The 20,696-nt window shown below is 46.2% G+C and overlaps 1 pseudogene; it reads left to right on the plus strand.

Annotated features, from left to right (window-relative positions):
* Window positions 1-12,960: 12,960 nt before the first annotated feature.
* Window positions 12,961-19,730, plus strand: LOC146176812 (uncharacterized; annotated as a pseudogene).
* The last annotated feature ends 966 nt before the right edge of the window (window positions 19,731-20,696 follow it).

A 20,696-nucleotide genomic window follows, 5' to 3' on the forward strand; every position in this document is an offset into this window, starting at 1 on the left:
ACTAGGGCAGTGACTCTGCGACCGTCGATATCAACTTCAAGGTCACTTGTTCGCGTCCTCGCATTGCACGTGGGCCTTAGTGTCCGATCTCGGCTCCGTCGTTTCTTCAGGTCATGGCCGGGGCATACCGTTGTTACTTCGCTGGGCGGCGGTGCCTGCTTGCACTCTGGTCGTGTTGTCGTCGATGTCGTCGTGTGGAGTGGCGATGAAATGGTTGCGTCATCGTTAGTGGTCGTCGGCGGCGGAGAATCTTCGTCTTTTCGCCGTTGAGCAACCTCACCTCCAAAGGTTGCTGCCTTTAGTGTCCCCTACGGCGGCTTGGTGACCTTCCGCGCACACTACCATCATAGTTACGTCCTGGCGACGCAAAGCGGGCCCTGTACGGCGATGGAGACCTGAATCGACGGCTTGGTGGCGCAATCTCACCGCTACGCAGATAGTTGTCGATTTCTTGCGGTCGTTCACCTGGGCGTGGTCGTGGAGCGTCGACTGCAAATCCGCGGAGACCGATTCGTCGGTACGGGCAGTGCCGCAGAATGTGGCCGGCCTCACCGCAGTGGAAGCATAATGGCCGGTTGTTCGCTGTCCTCCATGCGTCGCACTTCCTGGGGCTCGTGTGTCGTTGGTAGGCTTGGCGGGCGGGAGCCAAGGGGCGGTTTTCAGGAACAGGCCGGTAGCGGCGAGGGCTCGGAAAGTCATCATGTCGGGGCGGAGGGCGACGTAATGCACCAGCGTAGTTCATCGCTGTTGCCTCTTGTGCTGGAACAGTCGCAGCCGTCGCTTCAGGAACGCCCAGCGCCTGCTGGACTTCTCCACGGACGACGTTCGCGAGCGTCGCCACCTCGGGTTGTTGCGATGATGGCTGCATTCGGCGGAGCTCCTCTCGCACGATCTCCCGGATGAAGTACGAAGGTTCTCCCCACTTGCAGGTGCGCTGGGGTAGTGGCTTGAGTAATCTGGCTGAAGTGGCCGCTCGTAGTGGCGCATCCGGGTGTACAACGTCTTCTCGATGGCAGACGCTTCCGTTTCAAATTCAGCCACTGTTTTTGGCGGATTTCGGACAAGATTTCCAAAAAGCGATTCTTTGACGCCTCGCATTAAAAGTTTGACTCTCTCACCTTCAGTCATGTTAGGGTCGGCGCGGCGAAAGAGGCGCTTCATCTCCTCAACGTACGCCAGGACAGACTCGTTAGGAAGTTGCAGTCTTGACTGAAGAAGGACCTGGGCTTTTTCCTTTCGGACGATGCTTGAAAAGGCAGTCAAAAACGCTTCCTTGAAAGTCTCCCAATCCTTCATAGTTGCCTCATGATTTTCGAACCAAACTCGGCCATGTCCTTGAAGAACAAAGTAGACTTGCCTAAGTTTCGCGGCGTCATTCCAGCCGTTGAAATCTGCCACACGGTCGAAAAGGTCCATCCAATCTCCCGCATCTTCATCCGGTAGTCCATGGAAGCAGGGGGGCTCCCGCGGTTGGACGAAAATAACCGGTGCTGTAGGCTGGGCCATTGTCAGCGTCGATGCCTTCCGAGATCGAATGGGGTCAAGCAGCAGACCGTGCTCGGGTTGTAGGCCTTGAAGTCGGCGGCTGGCTTGGTGACCTGCAGGCTGGTCTTCCAGGGCGACAGAAACACGGCTTGGGTCTTCGCTTGAAGGATCAAAGGCAGCACCTCCACCAGATGTCACGTAGTGGTGACGAGGTCGACGACACAATTGAAGGGTCGATGATTGCACTAAAGAAACTGTTTATTTGGGCTGACTTGCGCCCGCAAAAGAACTAAGCAACTCGGCGGCGGCGATAGAAACAAACGTGCTCGTCGATCGTCGAACAAAGAATGCCCGTCACACTCGGCAACGCTCAATTTAAATGCTGCACAGAACAATCTAGATAACGTCACAAACAGCTACCAGCACGGGCTGGAACATTGTGGAAAGACACCCAAGTGGCCGGAACCTTCAAGACAGATCTCGGTGCATCTTGCGCTACAACAAAACTGATAAAGGTGTGACTCGCGACATCGAGCATTAACAAACAAAGATTACAGAACTGATACGCTGTCCAGAATCAGAGTGATAAGCCTGTATGCTGGCGGCTGTTAAAAAACAACAAATACTGTTTTGAAGGTTTCGCGGCACAATCATAAAAATTAATATAGCAAGTTGCTCGATAACGCTATCGCATTCCATTCTTAAAGGTGAAGCTTAAGCGTCCTCCGAATTTTTTTTATCGCGGCAAAAGCGTTTCGGACCATGGCCCTCCAAATTGTAGGGCGTAACTGAAGGAGGTATTGGCTCTAGTGTTGTATTTCTTGGCTACTTACTGGGACGTACTGGAAGCTTCTGAACCCTATTACTTGCGCGACAGGTGCCTGTGACCTCACAAAAGAGCTCAGCCAATCAGAATAAAGAAACACTATCAAGACCTGACCACAATTCTGCAGGGGTTGGCAGGTGGTGGTGCTGTGGTGGTGATAAACGTTTAAAGGTATGCATGAGCCGGATCATTGATGATCCAGCCCTTACAGAAACTAGGTGGGGTCCCTAGTACAGGACCCCAGTGGCGTCGGCCGCTGCCCGGGCGCGCTCGACCAATGCCATTTGGGCCTGCAGGTCATAGCAGCTGGACAGGGTCGCCTCCTAGTCCTCTCGAATGGTATTGGGGCGAGGATGAATAAATGGGTTGGATGAGCAAGCCCATACCATGTGGTAGAAGCCCAAAGACTTCTCCGCACAGTGCGGACGGCTGTCCGTGAAGTGCTTTCGAAATTCCAAATCAAACTAAGTTTGGAATGTAACCAATGTGACACGAGTCGACATATTAGGGACGGCGGAAAAGACCGAAAATCGGTTGCTAATGCCAAAGAGCCGGTAGGGGAATGCAGGGTGCTTGCTTGTCGTGTAGAAAAACGCGCTTATATGCATAAGCTCCCTTTTGAATTTTGGCCTGGGCATTTCAGTTGCACTAAAAAACATCTTGTGTGTAAATTCTACCCTAAGTCATTGTCCTCACGGGGATCCGTCATCCAAAGGAAGGATGACGGCTGTTGTTGCGGCGCGCATCTTTCTCTCCCTTTTCCTTTTCTTACTTCTCTATTTTCTCTTCTCTCTGCACGTGCCCGGCCGGGGTGGTGCAGTGGTAAGACGCCCGACTACTGTGCCGGAGTACTTGGGTTTGAACCCGACCTCGGCAGCTGCGACAGATGTCCGTGGTGCGATGAAAAACCAACACTATATCACATCACATGGGCCTGTCAAAACATAGATGTGGTCCCCAAAATTCGAAACCCGAATGCGAAGCAATGGGAGAGACTGCTGTCCAGCGACCGCTGCGAAGACCAGCAAGGTCTGGTACAGTGAGCCCAACGGGCGGCAGTAGCCAGCGGACCCCTGTACTGAGGGCAACCGACCATTGTGCAAAAGTCGACGGTGAAGACTCTTGTGGATTCAACAAGCAGACATCTCTGAAGACGTCCAAAAACAGCCAAGTAATATAGGGCTAAATAAAGTTTTTCCTCCTCCTCCTCCTCCTCTGCAGCTGCGTTTCGATGGAGACGAAACGAAGAGGCGTCCGTGTGCTGTGGGGTGTCAGTGCACGTTAAAGATCCCCAGGTGGTCGAAATTACTCCGTAGCTCTCCACTACGGCCCGTCATTCTCTCTTTCCACTTTCACTGCCACATTCCTCCCTTCCCTACGGAGCAGTTGAGGTGTCCACAGAAAAAAGTGAGACAGTTACCGCGCCATTCCTTTTCTATAAATAAATCAATCAATCTCTCTGCATGAGGCAGCGGTGGTGGGTCAGCTACAGAGCCAGTAGCAGGTCTTTGCATTTTCTTTCCCTTCTTCCTACCGCCATTACCGAACGATGTGCGCCCATGTCGCCATCTGTAATATCTAGACTCGTCCCACATTGGTTACATCCTGAACGTACCTTGATTTGGTGTTTCGAAAGCACTCATGCGCATTCTACCCTAAGTGATAGTCCTCACGGGGATCCATGTTACTTTGCTTCTTTCTTGGAATTCAGGAAATATTTCTTTTCGAGATAAACTATGCTTGTTGTTGTTGCGATAGTAGGAAGAAGGAAAAGAAAATGCACGGGCCTGCTACTGGCTCTGTAGGCTCAGTTGTAGGCCGTCATTGCACCCGCCACTGCTTCGGTGGTGGACGACGGCTGTTGTTGCGGCGTGCGTCTTCTCTCCCTCTTATTTTTCCTTTGTTCTATATTTTGCCCCGCCGGCGTGGCGCAGTGGTTACGGCGCTCGACTACTGTTCCCAAGGACGTAGGCTCGAATCCCGGCCTCGGCGGCCGCTTTTCGGTGGAGGAGAAAAGCAATGTGCCCATGTGCTGTGCGATGTCAGTGCACGTTAAAGAACCCCAGGGGGTCAAAATTCCCGGAGTCCTCCACTACGGCATCTCCTAGCCTGAGTCGTTTTGCGACGTTAAACCCTACAAACCAAACCAAATCTTCTATATTTTCTCTTCTGTCCGCACAAGGCAGCGGAGGTGACAGCTACAGACCAGTAGCAGGCCCGTGCATTTTCTTTTGCTTCTTCCTACAGCCACAACAACTACTGGCTCTGTAGCTGAGCGATTTATTTATAGGAAGAAATTTGTCATTCAGAAAAGCAGGCAAGATCCCAACATCCGCAAGAGGGCATCAATTACGAAGCTTCCGGAGAGGGACTATAAAATATTCTTCAGGCCAAGAGGCTGGAATTTAAATGACTATGTGCCACGTCGCCTACTGCAGGCCATGTGCGCGTCTGCAAACCTACCTTATGTAAACGTCCTGGACGAAGATATTTCAAGGATCAACTCCGGGAACAACACGTACACGATCAGCACGCCCAATCCTTAACGAGCGAGCACTTATGTGAACATTAAATCCATAGTTATAGACCAGAAGACCCTCGGCATGGCGCCCTACATCGCGGCACCCGACGACGCTATTAAGGGCGTCGTATACAACGCCTACTACATCGGAACTCCGGAGGAAGTTCTCCAAGGCTTTATCAAGCGGAACCCGAACATCGCCGTACTCGACGCAAGGAGAATCGGCAAGTCAAGATCTATTCTGATCACCTTTGAAGAGGAAAGGCTCCCAAGACAAGTTTTCTACTGGGGATCAGTGTTCGCCATCTACCCGTACCGAGAGCGGGTGGAGACATGTTACAACTGTATGAAGACGGGGCACAGGACGGACGGATGTGTGCTACAAGCCATGGCTAGAGCGTTGCCGCAGATGCGCCGAGAACAACCCGGAGTCAACGGATGAAGAACTACCGACGTGCAAGCCCGAATGCATTGTATGCGGGGGGATGCACAACACCGGCAAGTAGTTGTTGTTGTTGTGTTGGGTTTTTTGGCGCATAAGCAACTAAGGCTATCATGCGCCACGAGCAAGGTGAAAGTTTTATTTTGCAAGAAATGGGAAAATGAGTGTATTAAAAACTAATTTGTTTAAAAAATCTCCTTTTAAAAACTTGGGTTGTTTTAGATCCAATGGCGCTTAAGCTGCCAACACCATGATGTGCCTAGCACAAGGTTTCAGTTTCTCTTAATGAAGTATGTTTCATTTTTTCCTACAGTTTGTGTAAAACATTTGCTTCCCTTATGAAACTGAAAACACAAGATAAATCAACAAGTCCATCATCATCTAAAATCAGTTTAGGGTGAAAAGGAATGTATTCTTTGTAAAATTTTGCAAAAAAGTTTTTTCTTGTCCTTTCAAGACTTGCGCACGTGAATAAAATGTGGTTAATAGTTAGTTCCTCTCCGCATTTTTCGCATCGTGGTTTCTCTTCTTTTTTCAACAAAAAATTGTGTGTCAGGTGCACGTGTCCAATGCGGAGACGGCATAGGATTACTTCTATAAAACGCTCCTTATGCCGGCACGACATCCATTCTCCTAAAATGGGCTTTACTAAGTGTAGTTTATTTCCCACTTCACTGTCCCAGGCAGACTGCCATTTTTCTTTTAATTTGAGATGTACAAGTTTCGTACAGTCTTTGTAAGGTATGCTTATACTCTTTATTTGCTTGTCGCGGGCTTCAGCAGCACATGTGTCTGCTCTGTCATTGCCTTTAATGCCCACGTGACTCGGGACCCAGCAGAATTTTACGTTGTATCCTCGAGCTATGGCTGCTGTTATATTGTGTATTATGTTTCCGAGTAAAGGAGCGGCTGCATTTCTGGAATTTAGAGCTGTGAGAACACTTAGAGAGTCTGTAAATATAATGCTGTTTATGACATTCTCTTTTAATATTTTCTCTACGGCAACAGAAATGGCATAGGATTCAGCAGTGAAAATAGACGCACAGTGTGGAAGTCTTATGATTTCCACAGAATCTCCTTGCACAACTGCACTTCCAGTGTACACAGCAGTTTTAGATCCATCGGTATAAAAGTCTGTGAAGTTTTTGTACTTTTCCTGCAAATTTAGGAATTCCTGAATAATGTGCTCTTGTGGGGTTTTTGTTTTTGGAAACTGAGGTCACAGATTTCAGGAATACTATACCATGGAGGTAGAGGGCTGTTGCTTTGTGCGACATCAGGCAAGGTGTCCAGGATCTGCAGCTCACTGCACATGCCTTCGAATCGCATGATCAGTGGTCTTGTTGCTTTGGGTTTATTTGTGAAAATTAATCGAGAGGGGCAAGTTGTGACAACTGGATAGCAGAGGTGTTTTTTCTGTGACCTTATTCTTAGAATGTAAGCACATGTGATGGCTATTCGTCTGTCTTCCAGTGAAGGCTCATTTGTTTCTACATACAGGCTGCTTATAGGGGATGTTCTGTATGCACCGCATGCAAGGCGCAGGCCTAAGTTATGTACCGGGTCCAGTTTTTTTAGATATGAAGGCCTAGCTGAACCGTACACTATACTCCCATAGTCCACGCGGGAGCGTACAACAGAACGGTATACATGTAAAAGACATGCCCTGTCGGAACCCCAATGTTTCCGCGAAAGAACTCAGTATGTTAAAAGATTTTGAGGCTTTCTTTTTTAGTGTGTTTATGTGAGGTAGAAATGTGAGTTTTTTTATCGAAAGTAATGCCTAGGAACTTGTGCTCTTCTTTTAATGGTAATTCGGTTCTATTTAAGTGCTAGACAGGGTTGTTCTGAATACCCCGTTTGAGTGAAAACATAACTGGCACACTCTTTTGTGGAGAAAACTGAAACCCATTTTTGTCGGCCCATGCCACTAGTTTATTTATTGTTATTTGTATTTGTCTCTCACATGTTGATATATTGGAAGAGGTGTAGGCTATCTGGAGGTCATCTACGTAGTGAACACATAATGGAATTTGGGATTTCATTGTAATGGAATTGATTTTTATAACAAAAAGCGTTGTGCTTAGAATCCACCCCTGAGGTACCCCATTCTCCTGAATGAAGCTTCTTGACAAGGTGGTACCGAGGCGCACTTGGAATGAACGATGTGAAAGAAAGTCTTTTAAAACACTGAGCATTCGACCACGGATGCCCAAAGCTGCTAGATCACGTAGGATGCCGAATCTCCAAGTTGTATCATATGCCTTTTCTAGATCGAAGAAAACAGCAAGACAATGCTGTCTATGTATAAACGCCTCGCGGACAGTGTTTTCGAGGCGTACTAGGTGGTCCGTAGTTGAGCATCCTTTCTTAAAACCGCACTGATGAATATTAAGAAGTTTACTTGATTCTAAAATAAAGGTTAATCTAGTGTTTAAATACTTTCAAAAGATTTTGCCAAACAACTAGTTAGGGCTATAGGCCTGCAACTCCCAGGACAGGTCGGCGGCTTGCCGGGTTTTAGGAACGGCACAATTATGGCTCTTTTCCAAGTCTCCGGTATTTTAGCTAGTACCCAGATTTTGTTAAAAAACTTTAGAAGCGCTTCTACAGATGCTTCTGATAGATGGGCGAGCATCTCATGTTGAATCTCATCAGGACCAGGTGCAGTTTTTTTACCGCAAGCGAGAACATCTTTCAGTTCTTGCAGCGTAATCAACCTATTGTAAGGTTTGTTCGTGCTGCCCCTCGTAGGAAGCCTATATTTTTCAATCCTGTCCTTGTACTTTAAGAATGTTTTTTTATAGTGTGCAGAACTCGAAATTTTGTGGAAATGCACACGTAATATATTAGCTTGTTCTTCGATGCTTGTCTGTGTATTAGGAGCTGTGAGGATTGGAATTGTGAATGGGGAGAAACTGCCATTTAGTTTATGAATTTGTTCCCACGTTTTTTTTGTTTTTTTTGATGTTGTGGAGCTGTTTATAGATGTAACATACTTCTGCCATGATTTTTTTTTCGGCATTACGACGAATATATCGAGGTTTGGCTCTTGCTTTTTTAAAAACTGACAGATTTTCATATGTTGGGTATCTCCGAAAAATACCCCAGGCTTTATTTTGTTCTTTTTTGGCTTCTTTACAGTCCTGTGTCCACCAGACTTTGTGGTTTTGGTGCACTACTCCTGTGGATTGGGGAATAGATAGACGTGCTGCCGCAAGAATGCATGCTGTAAATATTTCATTCATTTTGTCTATTTCAATTTTCTCTGAATATATTTCATTTAGACTGGCTTCTTGCCTGAACAAAGACCAGTCAGCTAAATGCAGTTTCCAGCGCCTGGGTTTTGTCGGGATGACTGATGGTGAGGATGATAAGCTGATCATGACAGGAAGATGGTCGCTTCCGTACGGGTTATTTAAAACTTCCCATTTAAAATCGGTAAAAATAGAAGGTGAACTAAAAGACAGATCTAAACAACTCGCTTTGCCTGTGGCTGGGGAGTAGTATGTTGGATTGCCAGAGTTTAGGAGACACACGTTGCTGCATAAAATAAAATCTTCTATAAGCTGACCACGAGTATCTGTTTGCTCGCTGCCCCAAAGACACGAATGAGCATTAAAATCACCAACTAAAAGATATGGCTCGGGAAGCTGTTGTAAAAGGTCTTCTAAATCATCTAGTGTTATCTTGATGTGTGGTTGGAGGTATACTGAACATACTGTGATGGTTTTATGTGTTAATAATGTGGCTGCTACCGCTTCAAGTCTGATATTAAGAGTCAGCTCCTGAGCAGCGACTCCAGTTTTCACGACGATAGCTACACCACCCGAGAGTCTGCTGGACAGCTCCCGGTCCCGGCAGATGATTTTATAATTCTTAAAGAAATTTTTGTTCTGAGGACCTAAGTTGGTTTCCTAGAGACACAAAGCCAATGGGGAGAATGTAGCCAGGATGTCCTTTATGTCGCTGTAATTATTTAGTAGTCCTCTACAATTCCAATGTATTATACGCGCCATCTTATATTATGAAAATGTAAAAACTAGCTTAGGTTTTTTTTGGCCCAACGACTCGGGGCCTGTCTTTTTTTTTGACGGTCTAAGCTGTGCCGTCGTCCGTCTGACGTCGAAGGCACAGCCCTACAGGGGCTCGTGTCCATTGCCTCCTCTTCAGAGGCAGCGGAGGAGCGCGCCCGAGATAAGTGTTCTTTCGTGTTAGGCCTCGCCTCATGAGGAGAGACCTTCAGGCTTGTCAACCCGGAGGGCTGCATAGCCTTCTTTTGAGATGGAGGTGGGGGAGCAGCATGAGCCACTTCCACCTGGGGCGCGGGTAGCTCTGCCCGAGGCACACTCAGTGTGGCCTGGGCAGGTGCTAAATGCTGGTGTGGCACCCCGCACCGTTGTGTCATACCAGAATAACTTGGTTTTGCAGTGAACTGAAAAGCAGGAGTAGTGGCCAGTTTTTGGCGCGCTTCTTTATATGACAAGTTTTCTTTTGTTTTGATAGTGATTACTTCTTTTTCAGTTTTCCACGTGGGGCAAGACCTTGAATAAGCAGGGTGTTCTCCTTCACAGTTAGCACACCGCAATGTGGTTTCAGTGCATTCGTCAGTTGAGTGTTCTTTTGAAGCGCATTTCGCACAAGTTCAGCGACCACGACAACTCTGTGAGCCGTGGCCGAATTTCTGGCAGTTAAAGCATCGTCTAGGGTTCGGTATATAGTGTCTTACACTTATCTTCAGGTAGCCTACTTCAATGGTGTCAGGGAGAGCACTGGAAGCAAATGTAAGGACAATGTGCTTTGTCGGGATTTCTTTGTTTTCTTTTCTTATCTTAATCCTCTGGACATTTACAACGTTCTGGTCAGCAAGTCCTTCTAACAGTTCTTTTTCTGTCAAGTGTATGAAATCATTTTCTGAAATCACACCTCGGACAGTGTTCAGTGATCGATGAGCAGTGATCGAGACAGGTATGTCCCCGATAGACTCAATGTTGGACAGTTTCAAGTATTTCCCGTAGTCTTTCAATTCTAGCAGTAGGTCTTCACTTGCCAGTTTTTTCACCCTGTAACCTGCACCTAGTGCACTTGTCAGTGATTTCTCAACTATGAATGGGGAGATAAGTCTCGCTGATTTTTGCTCTTCTTCACTATGTATCACATAGTACTTTGGGAAAACTTCGTTTTTTGGAAAAATTCATGGGTTACATCGGTCCGCTCTCTTTTGAGAGGGCGATCAGTTCCAGAGAGAGAAGCAGCCATAAAATGTAATATTTTGCGGCCAAAGTGGCAGCCACCCACCATGGAGCCCAACAAGGGGACGGGAAAGGAGCTTGTACAAAGAATCCTGGCCACGTCAGCTGTACACTCTGACTATAACCAAATACGGCGTAACGCAGGGTGGTTAGCCACACAAGGTTAACCCTCGCCGCCAGGAAAAAGCGAGAAGGGAGAAGACAGGAAAGTTCTGAGAAAGAAGATAGGAAAGTGAAACATGGAGGGGAGGATAGGAAAAAGCGACTGCCGATTTCCCCCGGGTGGATCAGCCCGAAGGTGCCGTCTATGGGAAGCGTGGGCCAATGTGGTGTGTCGCCTCTGCCGAGGGGCCTTACGGGTCCAGACACTCGGCATTGGCTCAACCACCAGGATCCCCTTTTCCCCAGACACGACGATGCCACGCACGGCTAAGCGTGGGTGCTCGGGGTCCGTGGTGTCGCACAAAACACACAAACACCTGCTTTAAAAGGTGCCCCCTGCTGGGTGTCATAAGGTATGGTTTTAAGTTCCAAGGCAGCTGTTTACCGTTTATAGCAGACCATGAATTTTTTCTCTCTCGGCTGGCTGTAGGAAGGGCTGCGTTCAACATTCACTTTGTTGTCGACAGTAACGCAGCTTGAGAAAACACGCATAGTAAGCATGGTTTAAGGCATTCCCGCTGCGACAAGTAAAAGGTGCATATTACCCGTCAACATCGATAACAAGATGCACTGCCGGTAGAGAGGAACGCATTGGCGGTGAGGTTGGCGACTGCACTCCAACTACGTGCAGCACCACTGTTGCATGCATTACAAGAGCAGGTGTCCCTCTCCATATTGGGGAGTACGGAGACGAAGACTAGCAAGTCTTTCTAGAGACCATAGATGCTGTGTAACAGATGGCAGCATAAAGCTCCGAACACTGACCGAATGCAATCAATAAATATGAGCATGTCACGTGGGCCCACTATCAGCAGCGCTTGGCAGGTTTCATGAGTATTGCGGATGCACAATGCTTGGTTTGGTGTCAGTTTGAGAGCCGTAGCGGATATTGAAACGAGTTTGTAGAAGGCTGCCTACAGCCTGGAAGTTCAAGCAAACTTTGGGTTTTCCAAAGATGTTTATTTATTTAGCGAACAAATTCGTAATTTCTTGTGCCAATCTCATAGAGATAAAGCTGCAAAAAAAAGGGGGTGGTGATTCATTTTACATATTTCAAACATCACCACTCCCCTACCCATTTCACTTATCGCAATCATGCAAAGAAAAGGGGTGCTTAGAATAGAGTGAATAGAGTAGTTGCATGTTACTCAAGGCGAAAAAATACCATCAGTTTCCCCTCAAAAGAGACTGTCCAGCCATTGGCATTGACTGGTGGTCGTGACAAGCTTTATAATTGACTAATTGACATCCTGCTGCAATGTAATCCCAGGGGACTAACATAGCATAATGGTGAACTTGCTTCCCGTATTTCATGTGAAGGGGCATTTGTGGTGTAGACCGCATAAGAGTTGGCCTCTTGATTTGTAATGTTTTTGCAGCAACATACAAGAGTGCATTAAAAAAGGTAACAAAATACCAATACCATTTAGCTGTGGAGAGCTCAGCATAAACAGGTAAGTGTGAACTCTTAAGTCTAAGGTACTAGTAAATTATTTCTGTGCTCAATATATGTCGAAATTTTTTGTGTAGGTAATGAATATCCTGATGAGGCTGTTGTCTGTCTGCCATCACCTCATACTGACAACTGACAAGTATTATTTATTCTTAGTGTAGGTTCATTTAAAGCATGTTGATGCTAAGAGGAAAAGGCTGCACAGTTCATAAAATATGGCTGAAAGCTGAACACTTATTGCATTCCTACTGGCTTGCTTTGGGTCAGAACATGCCTAAATACCTCTTTTATTTTGTTTTTTTTTTCGGGAAGCACAAATTTCAGTTTTGCATATTTTGTGTTGTTGGCTGACACTGTTGGCTCGGAGCATGACACAGCCTCTCGTGTCTCGTGACTGCATCTGTGTAAGGTCTGAATGCATGGCAGGCTGTATCTGCTCATCCATTCAAATTTCCGTGAAACTAAACGGATGATTTCAATAAAAACACTACAGTAAATTTCACTGCATATGGACATCTGTGTAAGTGGGTAGAAAGAAATTACTTGTGAAACCGTATTTCAACACTACTCAGTCGAGCACATGGTATAAAACAGGGGAGGTGCCTGAACGCGCCGCTCTCCCTTCGAAAAGAGCGCGCGAAGTAGACACTCGCGGTTCGCATGCGTCCCGACAGATGGCAGTTGCATGCTGCGGGCCATCATAGTGCGGGCCTGCTGGGCCTCCCACAGCTCTTTCTCACGTTTTTTGCTGGCAGTGCTGCGTCATGTGTCTTTCATGGTGTCGTATTTACGATTGTTCAGCGAGCGTGTCTTCAGACAATGGGAAGAAAGTGCTTTGTACCGTGTTGTACAACCGGCTACAGGTCATGCCAGCAAAAGTTTTCACTATTTTCAGCGCCGAAAGACGAAGCCCACCTGAAACTGTGAAGACATGCCATTCCGTGGAAGAATCGGCTTCTTCAACCGTTGGATCATGTCTGTGAGAGACATTTTGAACTTCGCTTTGTCTCGAAAACCTGAACTGCTGAATACATTCTGAGCGGTACCGGCAGCCGTGGCTACCACTTCTGCTAAATCGCTGCCCTCGCTTGTTGCAGGCATCCGATAAGAAACGGTCGTCAACAGCAAGGACATCAGGAGCTACGCGCATGCGCAACGGACGTCGTCATCAAGACACGTGCCTTTCTACTGCGGCGGCCCAACGTCTGGAGGCGTCACCTTCACCTATATAAAGCCATGGATCATCGACCAAGGCACATTCAGAGCGGTACCGGCAGCCGTGGCTACCACTTCTGCTAAATCGCTGCCCTCGCTTGTTGCAGGCATCCGATAAGAAACGGTCGTCAACAGCAAGGACATCAGGAGCTACGCGCATGCGCAACGGACGTCGTCATCAAGACACGTGCCTTTCTACTGCGGCGGCCCAACGTCTGGAGGCGTCACCTTCACCTATATAAAGCCATGGATCATCGACCAAGGCACATTCAGAGCGGTACCGGCAGCCGTGGCTCCCACTTCTGCTAAATCGCTGCCCTCGCTTGTTGCAGGCATCCGATAAGAAACGGTCGTCAACAGCAAGGACATCAGGAGCTACGCGCATGCGCAACGGACGTCGTCATCAAGACACGTGCCTTTCTACTGCGGCGGCCCAACGTCTGGAGGCGTCACCTTCACCTATATAAAGCCATGGATCATCGACCAAGGCACATTCAGAGCGGTACCGGCAGCCGTGGCTACCACTTCTGCTAAATCGCTGCCCTCGCTTGTTGCAGGCATCCGATAAGAAACGGTCGTCAACAGCAAGGACATCAGGAGCTACGCGCATGCGCAACGGACGTCGTCATCAAGACACGTGCCTTTCTACTGCGGCGGCCCAACGTCTGGAGGCGTCACCTTCACCTATATAAAGCCATGGATCATCGACCAAGGCACATTCAGAGCGGTACCGGCAGCCGTGGCTACCACTTCTGCTAAATCGCTGCCCTCGCTTGTTGCAGGCATCCGATAAGAAACGGTCGTCAACAGCAAGGACATCAGGAGCTACGCGCATGCGCAACGGACGTCGTCATCAAGACACGTGCCTTTCTACTGCGGCGGCCCAACGTCTGGAGGCGTCACCTTCACCTATATAAAGCCATGGATCATCGACCAAGGCACATTCAGAGCGGTACCGGCAGCCGTGGCTACCACTTCTGCTAAATCGCTGCCCTCGCTTGTTGCAGGCATCCGATAAGAAACGGTCGTCAACAGCAAGGACATCAGGAGCTACGCGCATGCGCAACGGACGTCGTCATCAAGACACGTGCCTTTCTACTGCGGCGGCCCAACGTCTGGAGACGTCACCTTCACCTATATAAAGCCATGGATCATCGACCAAGGCACATTCAGAGCGGTACCGGCAGCCGTGGCTACCACTTCTGCTAAATCGCTGCCCTCGCTTGTTGCAGGTGGGAAAACAAAGTTATTATCTGTTCTGTTTTTGTAGTTTATGGCTGCTGGGCTGCTCTGAATTTGCCAGTGTTGTACTCTCGCACATGCTGTAAGCGGTACACCCTGCAACGATGGGAAGCAAAACCAGGGATGTTTTAACCGAATTTGCACAGACACTTGCCGAAAAAACACCAAGTAGTATAAAAGAAATAGTCAGAGTTTTGACTGATATGACTTCCAGATTCGTGGAAGTTATGACAGAATTAAAGAATGAGGTAAAGAAGCTGCAGTCATCAAACACAGCTATACAGGAAGAACTCACATCGGTCAAAGCAGGAATGAACTACATCAACGAGAACTTTGAAGAATTCAGGGCCGAAGTAAAGACACTCCGTAAAGAACTTGAAGATGCAAAACAACTGAGCCTTGAGTGTCAGAAAGAAAACCGAAAACTAAGTAACGAACTCAGCGACACCAAAAAACAACTGATCGAACTGAAGCAGTACAGTAGAAAGAGCAATCTCGAACTGAAGGGCATACCTGTCGTTGAAAATGAGGACCTTAATAAGGTTGTTGAGGCAGTCGCTTCATGTTTGTGCACAGAACTATCCAGCCATGACATTGAAATCGCACATCGTGTGCCTACAAAAGCCAAAGGGCCACCAAATGTTGTTGTACGGTTTGCCTCACGGGCTAACCGAGATAGATTTTTGCTGGCGGCAAAAAAAAACGCGACTGAACACATCGATGCTTGGATTTGAAGGAACAGATCCTATATTCGTCAACGAACACCTATGCCCAGAAAATAAGATACTGCTGGGAAAAGCAATTCAAACTAAACGCGCTAAAGGCTGGAAGTTTGCTTGGGTCTCCGACGGAAAAATATTAATGAGGAAAGCCGAAAAATCGAAAGTAGTCCACGTTACCTGTGAAGCAGATCTGGAAAGAATAGCCAATGTTTCTGGCGAACAGCTACTAAACGATGCTAGCTACACCGACTCTAGCTCATGATGGCTTCCAGGAAAGGCATATCTGTACTTCACAGTAACGTTCGCAGCATAAACAGAAACTTGAACTCTTTAAATTCTTTTATCGTCAGCAATGGGGAGTTTTTTGAAATCATAGCGACCACTGAAACGTGGCTCAGGAAACATGAACATATATCAATTCCCGGCTATGCAACAATATCACGCCCACGGGACACGCAGTTTCGCGGTGGCGGTGTGGCATTATTCGTGACAGAAAGCCTTCACTACACTATCTTATCATCAGTCTCTTGTTGTTCACCCGAACTTGAAGCCTTATTTGTGAAACTTGAATGCGGACTTATAATGGGCGTAGTCTACCGACCTCCGAATTCAAATCTTGCCGATTTTTTTGATAAACTGGAATCAATCTTGTCCTGTTTAACTAAAAGCTACAAAAACCGAGTTATTATCGTTGGTGACATGAATATTGATACTAGCTCCACGAGTGCCCCAGATTACACATACCTTCTTCAATCATACAACTTCCGCAGCTTGATTGCTTCTCCGACACGCATAACCACCCTTTCGGCAACATCTATTGATCATGCACTGACAAATATTGACACCGGTGTACATGCTGGCGTCTACCAAACACCAATTTCGGACCACTTGCCAATTTTCGTTAAGGTAGACACACCTACAAAAGTAAAAGGTATGAAACCAAGAAATACAACCAAGTTAAATTATGAATTATTCCGTAACAAATTGTTATTACTCAATGCTGACTTAATATATCATGAAGATGTCAATATAGAGTTCTCTAACTTGATTAGCGCTCTGGTTGACCTTATAAATTGCAGCAGCCAAAGTGTAGCGTCTTCCCAGCGTCATAAACCAATTTGTCCCTGGATGACCGAAGAAATATTGAACATATTAAGAAGAAAGGACTATTGGTATCATAAATGGCTACATCATAAAGGCAACGAATATTATCTGTATCAGTACAAATGCGTGCGTAATAAATAAGTGTCCTTAATGAGAGCCCGAAAAAAAGAATATTTTACTAGCCGAATTCAAGGTTCTGCTGGAAATCCAAAAAAAATGTGGGAAGTTATCAATGAGGTCACGCAAAACTTGAAAAGATATCCCACACTTCCCTCTAATATCACTGAAAAAACTGTTGATGAATTCAATACATTTTTCACAAGTGTCGGTCCAGATCTAGCTGCAAAGCTTCCTGATGCCAGTGCAGACAATAATCTTCCAGCGTCAGTTGTTAATTCTTTCGCTCTGCACGAAGTTGAAATCAATGAGGTGTTGTCTGTTGTCATGGAGTTGAAAACAAACAAGGCAGCAGGCTTGGACGGCATTCCTGCAAAGCTTATTAAGGAAAACATTGATATCTTAGCGCCCATACTATGCCGGCTGTTCAATCATTCCCTGCTGAATTACACATACCCATCACCCTTAAAGGTAGCCCGAGTTACCCCTGTATTTAAAGATGGTGACCCTTCTGACCCCTCTAGTTACAGGCCTATTTCCGTACTTAGCGTTATTAATAACATATTTGAAAAAATTCTGTCCAAACGTATTCTCCTTTTTCTTGAGAAATACAATATTATCTGCCCCCAGCAACATGGATTTCGCCCAAAGCACTCTACTAGCTCAGCAGTCATTACACTCACCCAGGCAATTAACAGTGCATTAGATAACAATGAGCTGGCCGCTGTTATATTTCTGGACATAAGAAAAGCCTTCGACACAGTGAACCACGGCATCATGCTTAATAAATTAAGAATATGTGGATTTCGTGATAGGGTGCTTGACTTTTTTTCTAGTTACCTTACTGATCGCAAACAAGTTGTCTCAATGAATAACCTAACATCAAATGTGCGGTGCTTATACACAGGAGTACCGCAAGGTTCAACTCTCGGTCCGTTACTTTTCTCACTTTACGTCAACGATTTTCCTCAGGTATTATCCTCAGCCAGTGCTCTCATGTATGCCGATGACACTGCCATTATCGTTACTGCTTGTCATACTGCCGAACTAGAAAGCATCGCAAACACAGAATTGAAAAAAATTGCAGACTGGTATCTCGCGAACAAATTAACATTGAACACTAAGAAAACTAAATACATACTGTTCCATTCACGGAAAAAATCGCTGGACTCGAGTGATATTAGATTAACTATCAGTCAGACCCAGCTTGAACCAACCACTGTCCTTACGTACCTTGGAGTGACCCTAGATAACCATTTACATTGGCAACATCAGATTGACTCCATTTGCACGAAGATTGCATCGGGTTGCTATGCTGTTCATCAATTTCGCCAATATTTTGATGTCAATATTCTGAGAGTCCTTTACTTCACATTAGTACATACTCACCTGTCATACTGCATTGAGTCGTGGGGTTGGACGTACAATACTTACCTAGAACCCACTGGACGTTCACAAAAGCGAGCACTTAGAATAATCTCGTTTTCAGACTACTCTAGACCCAGCAAACCACTATTTATTAAACTACGCGTGCTGCCTTTTGACCTGCTTCGTCAGAAAAACACTGCTGAATGTATCCACAAAATAGTAAGTAACAACCTCCCCTTCGATATATCTATATTTAACATCCCGTCACGTACAACCCGAAGCCACACTTACGGAAATTTTAATTTACCCATAAAAAGAAACGTTTATGGTGAGCGTATGCTGCAGTTTACGGGCGTCAAAATCTGGAATTCTCTACCCTGTGACGTAAAGCTTGCCAAGAATTTTTCCATTGCAATAAAAGAATACTACCTTAAAATGAATGAAACACTTTGAGTCCATACTTGCATTTGCCTACTGTAACCTTACATTGTTCGCCTGGTATTACCCATGTAACCTCTACGTATACCTGTATTGTATCTGATGCGTTATTTCTCCGCGACATGTGACATTATGTATTGTTATAGTGTGGTGACATTATGCATTCATCTTTCTTTGCTTTATTTCTTGTATAAGTTCTACGCGCTTTTGTTTGATTTGTGAGGTTTTAGTTTATATTTTCTTCTCTTCATTGGTAGTTTTACGAATGTATAAGCGATAACTAACTTTGTTATGTTTATTGTAAAGTTACTACTTCTGATGTCTCTAACTTTGACGATTGGGTGCCTGCAACCAATGAACTTTTTCCATTGGACCCTTTACTAGCCGCTGGCTATGGGTTCAAGCAGTGTCTGCCTATTTTCCTGTAGCGCACCAAAAAACAATAAAAAAAAAAACCTTCTAGCAAGCACTGCACATAGAGCATGTTTGGCTGAAGATTCCGTGCTGTCAATTTTTCCAGATTGTCCAGCGCACTTATCGAAGCTAACCAAACAGCGCAAAAGACCAGCGGCCAGGCAGCTCGTCAACGTTCCTAACAAAAGGAGCGTTTATCGCACTCATGAAGCCGAGAGTGCCCATGAGGCAGGCGATTTGAATGAGTGACAGTGATCGTTTAGGACGTTCATACTGTGAAATCTCCAATGCTGCTCCCATAAAGGTTGATGCCACGGAAGTCACACAGCCAGCCGAACGGCCCCTTGTACAAGTTTTCAACGATTTGTCTAAGCTGTCAGCACCCTCGATTTTTCCGTCTATATCGTGGGGTTATCACAGGCGAGACACTGATGGCGTCCACAACGTAGCTTTTACAGAAATGCAGTAAAGCACAAGCCCAAAGGTGCATGGAATGACGACAAGCGCTATCACTGCTGAAGAAAAAAATCACTTGGTCACCTCAAAGATCGTTTACATTGACCAGAGCATGCAGTTGTCTGTGGTTGTGATGGGAAGGCGCTTATCAACTCAGGAGTTTCACATCGATGATGATTTTGCGTCAATTGAAGATGTCAAGATGTTTCTGCAAAGCCTGTATGAAATGCCCATCTGAGGCAGAGGACCAAAGACGCACTTTCTGGATGTCCCAGTGGATAAACACATCTGTCGATGCTTGCAAACATTGGCGGCACAAAAAATACCACCTTTTTGTTCCTGTAAACAACATCACATGCAAATGGTGCTCAAGTTTTTCTGACACGCTTCGTATTCGTCAAAAGAGGGTGACTGACACCAAAATGGAACCAGACAGATCAAGCGTTTTCGCTTCACATCTGTACCAAATCAGGATGGCATTCTTGCTTTCCGTAGAGCAAGAAATGCAGTGAAAAGGTCAAAGGAACGCTTAATGATTTGTTAATTAAGGAATGTGTGTCTGTTGCTAGATGCCGAATCGAAAAGAACAGGTGGTACACGGCGCACTTAATTTTGATATGCCTGCTTTTGGATATTCGAGTCCATCTGGTCATTCATTTCTGGGAGACAATGAGATCTTGCCACTGTCTTGTGTGACCAGGGTACAAAAGTACCTGTCAATGGTTCGGATCAAAGAAGGATTTGATTCTCGTTTCTTTGCGGCCTTCAAAAAGAAGATTTCCACAAAGGCTAGCTGTGAGCGCCATGGCATCTTAGTGTCTGATGAAATTCAAGTTAGGAAGGGAGATGAGAGTAAACGCTAAGACAATGACGTATGCTGGCTTTGCGGACTTTGGTGAAGCGGCAAGCTCTTCGGACAACTTGCAGACCATGGGCTTATGTGCATATTTCGTCCGTTTGGTGACAGCTATTCTTAGCCGATTGCCGTCTTTGCAAGCAAAGGGCCTACAAAAAGGAACAGTGCTCGCACAACTAGTACTGCAAACTATTTTTTGCTTGAGGATGCGGGAGTGTTCATTGACCCCATTGTTTGTGATGGGGCAACAACTCAGAGCTATGTGGAAACAGTTCTCTGTAATTGGCTGACTATAACATGTACAAAACTCATTTATTCCCCTTTTGGACGATAAGCGCAGCGTTTGTTTTTTCTGATGCACCACATCCGGTGAAATGTGTGAGGAATCGCCTGCTGAAACAGAAGGTGTTGTTAACTAAGGTGAGCCGCGTAATGTGGGTGCATTATAACAAACTGTATGTTGAAGACAGCAAGCTGCCTGGCTACCTTAGGGGTTTTCCAAAGCTGATGCTTGCTCATCTGCCCCCATTTAATACGAAAAAAAATGCAGGTTAAATTGGCTACGCAAGTATTCAGCAGGAGTGTTGCTAAAGGTCTGGAGTACTACTCGAGCAGAGGAGTGT

The sequence above is a fragment of the Amblyomma maculatum genome, chromosome 10 (assembly GCF_055883805.1).
Source record: "Amblyomma maculatum isolate TAMU_Amacu chromosome 10, ASM5588380v1, whole genome shotgun sequence".
Classification (NCBI taxonomy): domain Eukaryota; kingdom Metazoa; phylum Arthropoda; class Arachnida; order Ixodida; family Ixodidae; genus Amblyomma; species Amblyomma maculatum.